The following is an 8,756-nucleotide window of genomic DNA, read 5'->3' on the forward strand; positions in this document are numbered from 1 at the left end:
CAAAAAGGGTTATCAACCCACTCTTGTTATCACCAAGTCACCAAGAGTCTCATGCTGCTGGCCCTTCAGATCCAGCAGCTCGGCCAACTCCATGCTGTGGCGGAGGTACTGGAGGCCCTCGAAGAGCCTGGCAGACCGTCCAGAGGCTAGCCTGCCGGATGCGTGAATCACCTACCGTCTATGCGGCCCTGCCATCCCCGACACTGTACCTAAGAGACCCCGTTCGATACATCTGTAGTTAAGCAGTGTTGGCTTTGAGGTCTGTAAAAATTCAAGGCAACAACAGAAACTAAGTTCTCAAAAGGAGGCTTGTTACCTTATGGGTTTAGGGGGGTCATGAAGAGAAAGGCATGTGGAAGGTGTGCCGCTGGGAGAAAAATACAGGAAGGACAGACAAATCTATTTATCGATCAGTTACTCCCCCATCAGCTCCTTGCTCTGCCCCAACTGACCCTGAATAAGGCATTGATCTGATCTGTGGCTTCATTTTCCTATTAGAAGTAGGAATCAAAATTCTTGTCCCTCCTTGAGATATAATCTCTTCTGTTTGTCTATTTACTCTGGCTTTCTTGTTTAAAACTTATTATATATAGGGCAGCCCAGGTGGCTCAGTGGTTTAGCGCTGCCTTTGCCTTCGGCCCAGGGCATGATTCTGGAGACCTGGGATAGAGTCCTGCATCATCGGGCTCCCTGCATAGAGCCTGCTTCTCCCTCTGCCTGTGTCTGTGCCTCTCTCTCTCATTCTCTCTCTCTCTCTCTCTCTCTCTCTCTCTCTCTGTGTGTGTCTCATGAATAAATAAAATTTTAAAAAACTTATTTTATATATATAGGCAGATCACACACACACACACACACACACACACACCCATACACACACGGGGCAGATCACTGGACCTAGCCAAGCTGATCATGCATGCAGGGCAGGCTAAATGTGGAGCCTGGGAGCTGACCCTAGGCTGTGTTGTGCACCACCATGAAGGGTAAGGAGGAGAGTAGAAGCTCCCAAAAGAGCTTGAGCATGCAGAAGCACAAGAGGAGGGCAACCAGTTCTTGGTGGACCACAAGTACCCAGAGATGGTGGCCTGCTCCAGCTGTACCCTCAGCTGGAAGCCTCTGGTGGCAGCATACTACACCCAGCAGGCACTGTGCTACCTGGAGATGCAGCAGCATGAGCAGGCCCTGGCAGATGGCCCGCCGTTTCGAAGCTGAACGGAGAGTCTGTGAAGTCACACTTGTTCCTGGGATAACGCCAACTAGAGATGGAGAGCTATGATGAGGCCATCCCCAATCCGTAGGGAGCCTACAGTCTGGCCAAGGAGCAGTGAGTGGCTCAGCTTTGGGGAGGATATCCCTAGTGTTCTGCACATTACCAAGAAGCAGCGCTGGAACAGCATTAAGGAGTGGTGCATCCACCAGGAGAATGAGCTGCCCTTCTACCTCGATCCGTTCATTGTGGCCAAGTGGGAGAGCAAGCTAGAATGCCAGGAGAACCATGAGGATGATAAGGATGATGTCTACATCTGCACCCAGCAGGCCTGCATCGAGGCCAAGCATGACAAGTACTTAGTAGACCTGAATGACTTTTTCTCGCAGGTGGATAAGAGAGAAAGAAGTGAGATATTTCTAACCACCCGTGTGGCAAGATCAGCTTTGAGTTCATGCAGGAGCCATGCATCATGCCCAGTGGCATTACTGAGGACCACAAGGACATTGAGGATCACCTGCAGTGTGTGGGTCACATTGACTCTGTCACCTGGAGCCCCCTGATCCAGGAACAGCTCACCCCCAACCTAGCATGAAAGAGGTTGGTGATGTGTTCATCTCCCAGAACTGCTGGATGGAAGACTAGTAAGGCCGGGAGAGGGGGAGGACTGCCTGCCTTGCCCAGTACCCTGGCCTAGGAGGGTCTTGGTGTGGTAACTCCCAGTCCCTATACATAGTTTATATCCCTAAATCCCTGCCCCCCGTGTCCCAGACCTCACCGCCCTAATCAGTTCTGTTGCTGGACTATTAGCCCCACCTCTTCTGGGACAGAAACAGCAGATGAAAATGGGCTGCTATCACTACCATCCTGTGATAAAACCTGTGAGTACCTATGTATAGAAAGCAAGCATTAAGAAGTCAAATGTATACAGAAACAGGTAAGGACTACTGGCTATTACCTTCATGGTTGTGTTCATTCATCCTTGAGTACTTACTATATGCTGAACACTGTGCTCCTATGTCCGTTTTCTGATCAGGACAGTTATGGGCCTTGCCCTTAGGGCACTTACAGTTCTGTGTCACCCAACCTAATGTACCTCCAGCACATCCAAAATGAAGGGACAATTAGTAATGATCCCTAGGAATCTCTAGAGATGGTTTAGTAGCTCAATATTAACAAAAATGAGAAATGAAGTGGAAGAGTTTTACCACATGAGAATATGGTTAAAGCTGTATCAAGTTATGGTCTACTTAAATGGAAGGCTACTTAAAGGAAATATACATTAAAGTAGAAAAAAATTTTAACCTCAATCTGAAATGTATTAAGAAATATTAAGCTATTTCTCATCATAAGAAAGAAATTTTGTAATTATGTATAGTGAGTGATAGATGTTAACAAAGCTTATGTTAATCATGTCATGATATATGATCATGAAAATATATCATGTTGTACACCTGAAACTAATATGTTAATTACTACCTCAATAACAAATTAAAGTGCAAATTCACAAAAAATGTAAAGCTTGAGGTTTTGGGGTTTTTAAAAAGATTTTATTTGAGATAGAAAGAGAGAGAGAACATGCACATGAGTGAGGGGCCAAGCACAGGGAGAAGGAGAAGCAGGCTCCCCATGGAGCAAGGAGCCAGACTTGGGGCTCTATCCCAAGACCCTGAGATCATGACCTGAGCTGAATGCCGATGCTTAACTGATTGAACCCCTCAGGGGCCCCCCCAGTGATTGTTTTAATTCAAGTAAGTGGAGGGATGTAATTAAGAGGACTATTCCTACAGATGGAAACTGGAAGAAAACTTAAAGCATACAGAAGTTTGTAGATCAAAACTTGATAGATTCTTTGTCACTTCAGAGAGATTTTTTTGTTTAGATTGTAAGTATCTATATATCCTCGCCATAAAACAAAATATAAACTTTAATGAGATTAAAGTAAGGTTAAGTGAAATAAAGCTTATTTTCGGTTAAATTTTATAATTTAATTTGAATACTTCCAGAATTTTCAAAACCTTTTGCTTGATAAGGAAAAGAACACATGAAAAAGCAATGGATGCTACTAAGGAAAAAAAAGAATATAAATAATCAGCCTAGTATTATGTAGATTTATTGTGGAATTAACTTCAAATTTGCCTAAAACTTTTTAGGAAGTGTTCATAATTCTACATTGTTTTATTTTTTACAGTATTTTAGAATATATATATATATTTTTTTAAGATTTTGCTTATTTATTTATTCATGAGAGACACAGAGAGAGGCAGAGACACAGGCAGGGAGCCTGACGTGGGACTCAATCCCAGGACCCCAGGGTCACGGCCTGAGCTGAAGGCAGACGCTCAACCACTGAGCCACCCAGGCGTCCCAATATTTTAGGATATATTTTAAATAACTATTACATATAGTGGATATTCTGACTAAAATATTTTAGGTATTTGGTTTTGGTGTTTGTTTTTGTTTTTGTTTTTGAGAAACAGAGCGTATATGCAGTAGCAGCGAGCGTGAGGGTGTGGAGGGGAGGGGCAGAGGGAGAGACAATCTCAAGCAGGTGCCACAGTCAGTATGGAGCCCGACATGGGGCTCAATCTCACAACCCTGAGATCACAACCTGAGTTAAAAATTGAGTCAGCCGCTTAACCAACTGAGCCACCCAGGTGCCCCTCAGTTCTTAAATATCTGATTATTACTTATCCAAGAATAAAGCCATGCCTCTAAAATATATACAGTTTCTATTTCTCTAATGAGGTGGCTTTCTTTATTCTGCTTTTCAGACAACAATTTAAGAGGTTTTAAAAGATGTTAAAATTAGGAACCTGTCATTTATTATAATTAGTTACCATCTCAGATAAGAAACTCATAGCTCATAAAGTAACAGCCAAACTGGTATATGTTCCATCAAAAGAAATTTGGACTCCATGGAAAATTTCAGTCTTCCTAAAGGAATATGATTAGAATAGATGATAAACAGCATTTTCCACAAACACATCAGTCATCCCTTTGTATTTTTTAGTACATTATGAAAATTCAGAAAAAAATTCTAGAGACTCTGGTGGGTATTTTTCCAGAGTGAGAGGACTATCAGAGAAACAGTTCTCAGCTCCATTTTACTATTTCCTGCTTCATTCAAAGAATTTGCATGAGTTTAATACCTATTTCGAGTAACTTATGTTACTGTTTAAAATAACTTTTCCTTCCAGGCAAGAAGAATGAACAGCTCTGGGGACTCATAGGTGTTGAAAGAAGTGAATCTAATAGCCAATCAATAGAGTAGTGACTACTGAACAGTGAACATGTAAAGTTCTGAAAAAGCATCAGTATATTGAATGTTCTGAAAGATTATTCATGCACACATGCTAAGGATGATAAATGTGGGGTCAAGCTTTCATTTCTCAAGCAGTTATGTTACTGATTTGAAACTTGTGAAGAGCCGTGTTCAGAATTACAAGGGTTTTCAACTGGATCAAACTTGAATGCATCTGAAAATTTTAAACATATCTCAATTGATTTAAATAATTAGCTTTTCCTATAAAATGAACCTAAGTATTAAAAATGTGCCTTGAAGCTATGTATGGACCCAAATACTGATTTAATCTAATGGACTCAAGTTCCATTAAAAAGTCATCTTGATTACTCTTTCTCCATTTATGCATTTAAGCACAGAGAAGTTTGTGGGGCTCCTGATATCCATCCTAAGGCACATTCTATAGATAAACAGAAGACTTTGTTCCCTGGATCTTTTCATTCAGAGCCTTTCATGAGCTGTGAATTCCTTCTAAAAGCACCTATCAGCATGAATAAACTGATAAAAGCAAATGTGTGAAATGCCTTTCACTTAACTAACAGGCATGACTCCAAATTCTAGAACTCCCACTGCTTTCTCTGAAACCCTAACCCATGATGATAGGAAACATGAATTGATGGAAGTTCCCTCACTAATGTTACAAGATCTTTGGCTATTGTGAAGCGATAGCTAATAGAAAGCTTTGTCAGGCATAATCCGTTCCTGTACAGTCTTTGGGATTATCTCTGGTGACTATGGTATTTCGTTTTTGTATAGAAAGTCGGATTAATAAATCTGCTCAGCCTTCCTAGAACATTCATTCTTTCGTTCGTTCATTCATTCGTTCATTTATTCATCCAACAGCTGCCACCCTGGGACATAAGGTAGTGATCAGTTATTCCCTTGCCTTCAAAGTCCAGTAGAGACATCATGCCTATAGCCAATTTTATTTTTTAAAAAAGGGAGGGGGTAGGAAGACCTTATAGAACTGTAGAGAGATGGGGGCAAATTCATAATTCATTTTCTTAACTGATGGGTCAAGAAGACAAAAAGAGTAGTAAAGACATAGGAAACCTATAAAAGAAAAAAATCTTATCAGAATGAGTTTCCCCAGAAGGTCACAAAGAGAACACACATTTTTCTCAAGCATATGTGGAATTTTTAATTGTCACATATTAGTTCAAAGTCAAAACTTTCAAAGGATTTAGATCACAAAGAAACATAAGGTAATAAAAACAAAAAGTTAAATTAAAAATTCCTCTGTTTGGAAAACCTGAGACCCCTCTAAATTGATAGAAACAATTAAAATGAAAAAGTGTTTCTAACCAACAATCAAAACACATTTTAACACTTGCAAGGTTCAGCAAGATAGTATTTCAAAGAACATTAGACTTTAAATGACTACAACAGAAATGATAGGACAGATATCTTAACAAGTTAGAAACCATACAACAGAATCGATCCAAACATTTTAAGAAAATGAGATAATGCAGAATAAAAAATATGCAATACAGAATTGACAAAACCAAAAATTGGCTCTTCAAGAAAACTAATAAAACAGACCATCTTCTGGTGAAAATGGTAGCAACTGACATAAAGAAGGCAGAAACACTCCATTCTATGAAAGAAGGGAAGATACATTCTGAGACTAAAAGGAGAAGAGAATATTATGAATGAACCTAGATTTTCTAATAACTCGTCTATTTTCTGATTTATTGATATAATTTTCAAAACAGGTTCGAGGAGAAATAGGAAGCCCAAAGAGTTCTAACTTATTAAAAAGAGACTTTCAGGAGTAGGTTTAAAGCTTTCCACAAGACGATCACTTGGCACAAATGGTTTTATAGGACTTTTCCATACTATTCTACTTTCATATAAACTCTTCGGAAAATAGAAAAAGATTTGCTCTTCAGTGTGTACCCTGAGGCTTGTATAATATTGATCCCAAAGCAGCCAGAACAGAGCATGGCAGGAGATAAGGAGATTGGAACAATCTCACTCAGCAACTTTAAAGCAAAATTCTTAAATGATGTATTAGCAAAACCAAATTGAGTCATGAAATCAAACACACACACACACACACACACACACACACACACACACACACACACAACCAAGCTGATTTTATACTGGGAAGTGAGAGAAGTTTAAATAAAATTTTTAACGTGGTGACTTATACCTACAAGAGCCACATCTCAGTAGATGCAGAAAATGTATTTGATCACATCCATTCAGGACACAAAAATGTTACCCCAAGAAATGAGAGTCCTTGACAATATAAAAGTACCTGTGAAAAACCTAGAGCAAATTTAATTCCTAATGCTAAACATTTTAAAGCATTCTCTTTAAAAATTGATCTCAAAATAAAAATTAAGACTTCTGTACACCAGAAGTACAGAAAAAGTATGGAAGACAAAAAAGAGAAGATACTTATAACATATCATTGAAACAACAGTTTCTATAATATATGACAATCCCATAGAAATCCTATAAACACGTGAAAAGATTCTCCACCTCCTGAGTAGTCATTGAGATGTAAATTAAGATAACAAGATACTGTTTTATATTCTTTAGTTTGCAAAACTAACAAAGTCTGACAGTATTAAGTTTGGGAGTATGGGAGTCAAAGGCAATTCCAGCAGTGTTGACAGAAGGAGAATTTAGCACAATCACCTTGGAATATGATTTGACATTAACATTCACTGATCCTACAACCCAGCAAGTCCTCATGCATATGTACAACCTAGAGAAACTCTTGCACATGTGTAGAACAGTTACACAAATGTTTTCCTTGCGATCACAAATAACCATAAGGAGAAAACAATTCAAATGATTCTTAACAACACAACGGATAAACTAGAGTATATGCACATCATGTGAAGTATCATTTACCATAATTTTTCTTTCCCTAGAAGCACTAGCCCTGACTTTAGGTGCAGAGCAACCAAGATGCTCCTCCGTAAACCTTGAGCTTTGCTAATAAAGTGTGGGCCAAGAGCAGCCACATGGGATTAGCCAGGAACTTTGTAAAAATGCAAACCTCTGGCCCCATCTCAGACCTACCAGGTCATAGTCTGTATTTTAACATGCACATTAAAGTTTGACAAGTATTGCCCTACAGTCGCATTCACTATTCAGTAGAGCATCACTTAGTTAGACCCTCTATTGCATACAAATATTTTCAGCAATTCTAGAATTATTCATTCTTAATGTGCATGAACATAGGAAACATTCCTTGAGTTCCTACTCTGTGTCAGCCACTTTATTACTGCTAAGGATACAAATACTCAAGGAACTCACATACATATATTTATGCACTCATACACATACTTACACAAGTTATATAACCTAACATGACCAAACTGAATTTTTTCATACAGTTCCTAATGTTATAGTAATTTTATATAATGTTCATATAATCGTGTACATAATCATTTTATTCTCATCTTGTTTTATAATGTATCCCTATGATAAGTGGTGACCATGGCTCCTTCTTGTGATACAAAATATGTTTTAATACTAAATTGCTATGTCCCAAAACATTCCAAGAAATTTAAGACCTTAGACCACCTAAACTCTGGTTACTTTTCACACTTTAACTTGTAACAGAGCACAGTTTCCTGCTATCTGTTAAGCTGCATGATCCACCTGGTCTTTGAGTTGATCAGGAGGATAAGTTTGGACTTTAATTCAGGCACATTCTGAAAGGGGTCAGTAATAATCCTCATATAAATTCTACTGTATGATATAATGCTTCTTTTTCCATCCTGAAATAATTTCATGATTTTCTATACTTGCATATATATACTCCTAAAAATGTGTGTCATGTTTATATTCAACATAGGACCAGGGTGGCTGAAATCGTTACAAATCCCCCCCCCCCCATAGAGGTATGTTATCTTAGACTCAGATCCCATGAGTACTGGTGCTACCCCAAACTTGAATGTCAAATAGCTCCTGATAAAGTTTTAGACCTAGCAATACAAACATACCTCAGTTTACATAAGATATGCATTGCTAGAAAATCCACTATACATATCAAAGCCTTATCAAAAATACTACCTAGAACAGTTAACTTCTAGGCTCAGATCATTTTAAGTTCTCATTTCCTTAACCTGGAAGATTATCTTGCAAAACATGAGAAATCTACAAAACTCAGGATAATTTTTTTTTTTTTCTTTTTTTTTTTTTTTTTTTTTTTTTGCATAAGGATCTGACCTTTGCAAAATGTCAAATGCCTCTATTCAATCATCATGGTCCCAGTTTATT

General features: G+C 38.6%; 1 pseudogene; it reads left to right on the top strand.

The window, feature by feature from the left end:
• The first annotated feature begins 1,035 nt into the window (after positions 1 to 1,035).
• LOC112927435 (E3 ubiquitin-protein ligase CHIP pseudogene) lies at positions 1,036 to 1,849 on the top strand (annotated as a pseudogene).
• The last annotated feature ends 6,907 nt before the right edge of the window (positions 1,850 to 8,756 follow it).

This window comes from Vulpes vulpes, chromosome 6, assembly GCF_048418805.1.
Source record: "Vulpes vulpes isolate BD-2025 chromosome 6, VulVul3, whole genome shotgun sequence".
Lineage (NCBI taxonomy): Eukaryota > Metazoa > Chordata > Mammalia > Carnivora > Canidae > Vulpes > Vulpes vulpes.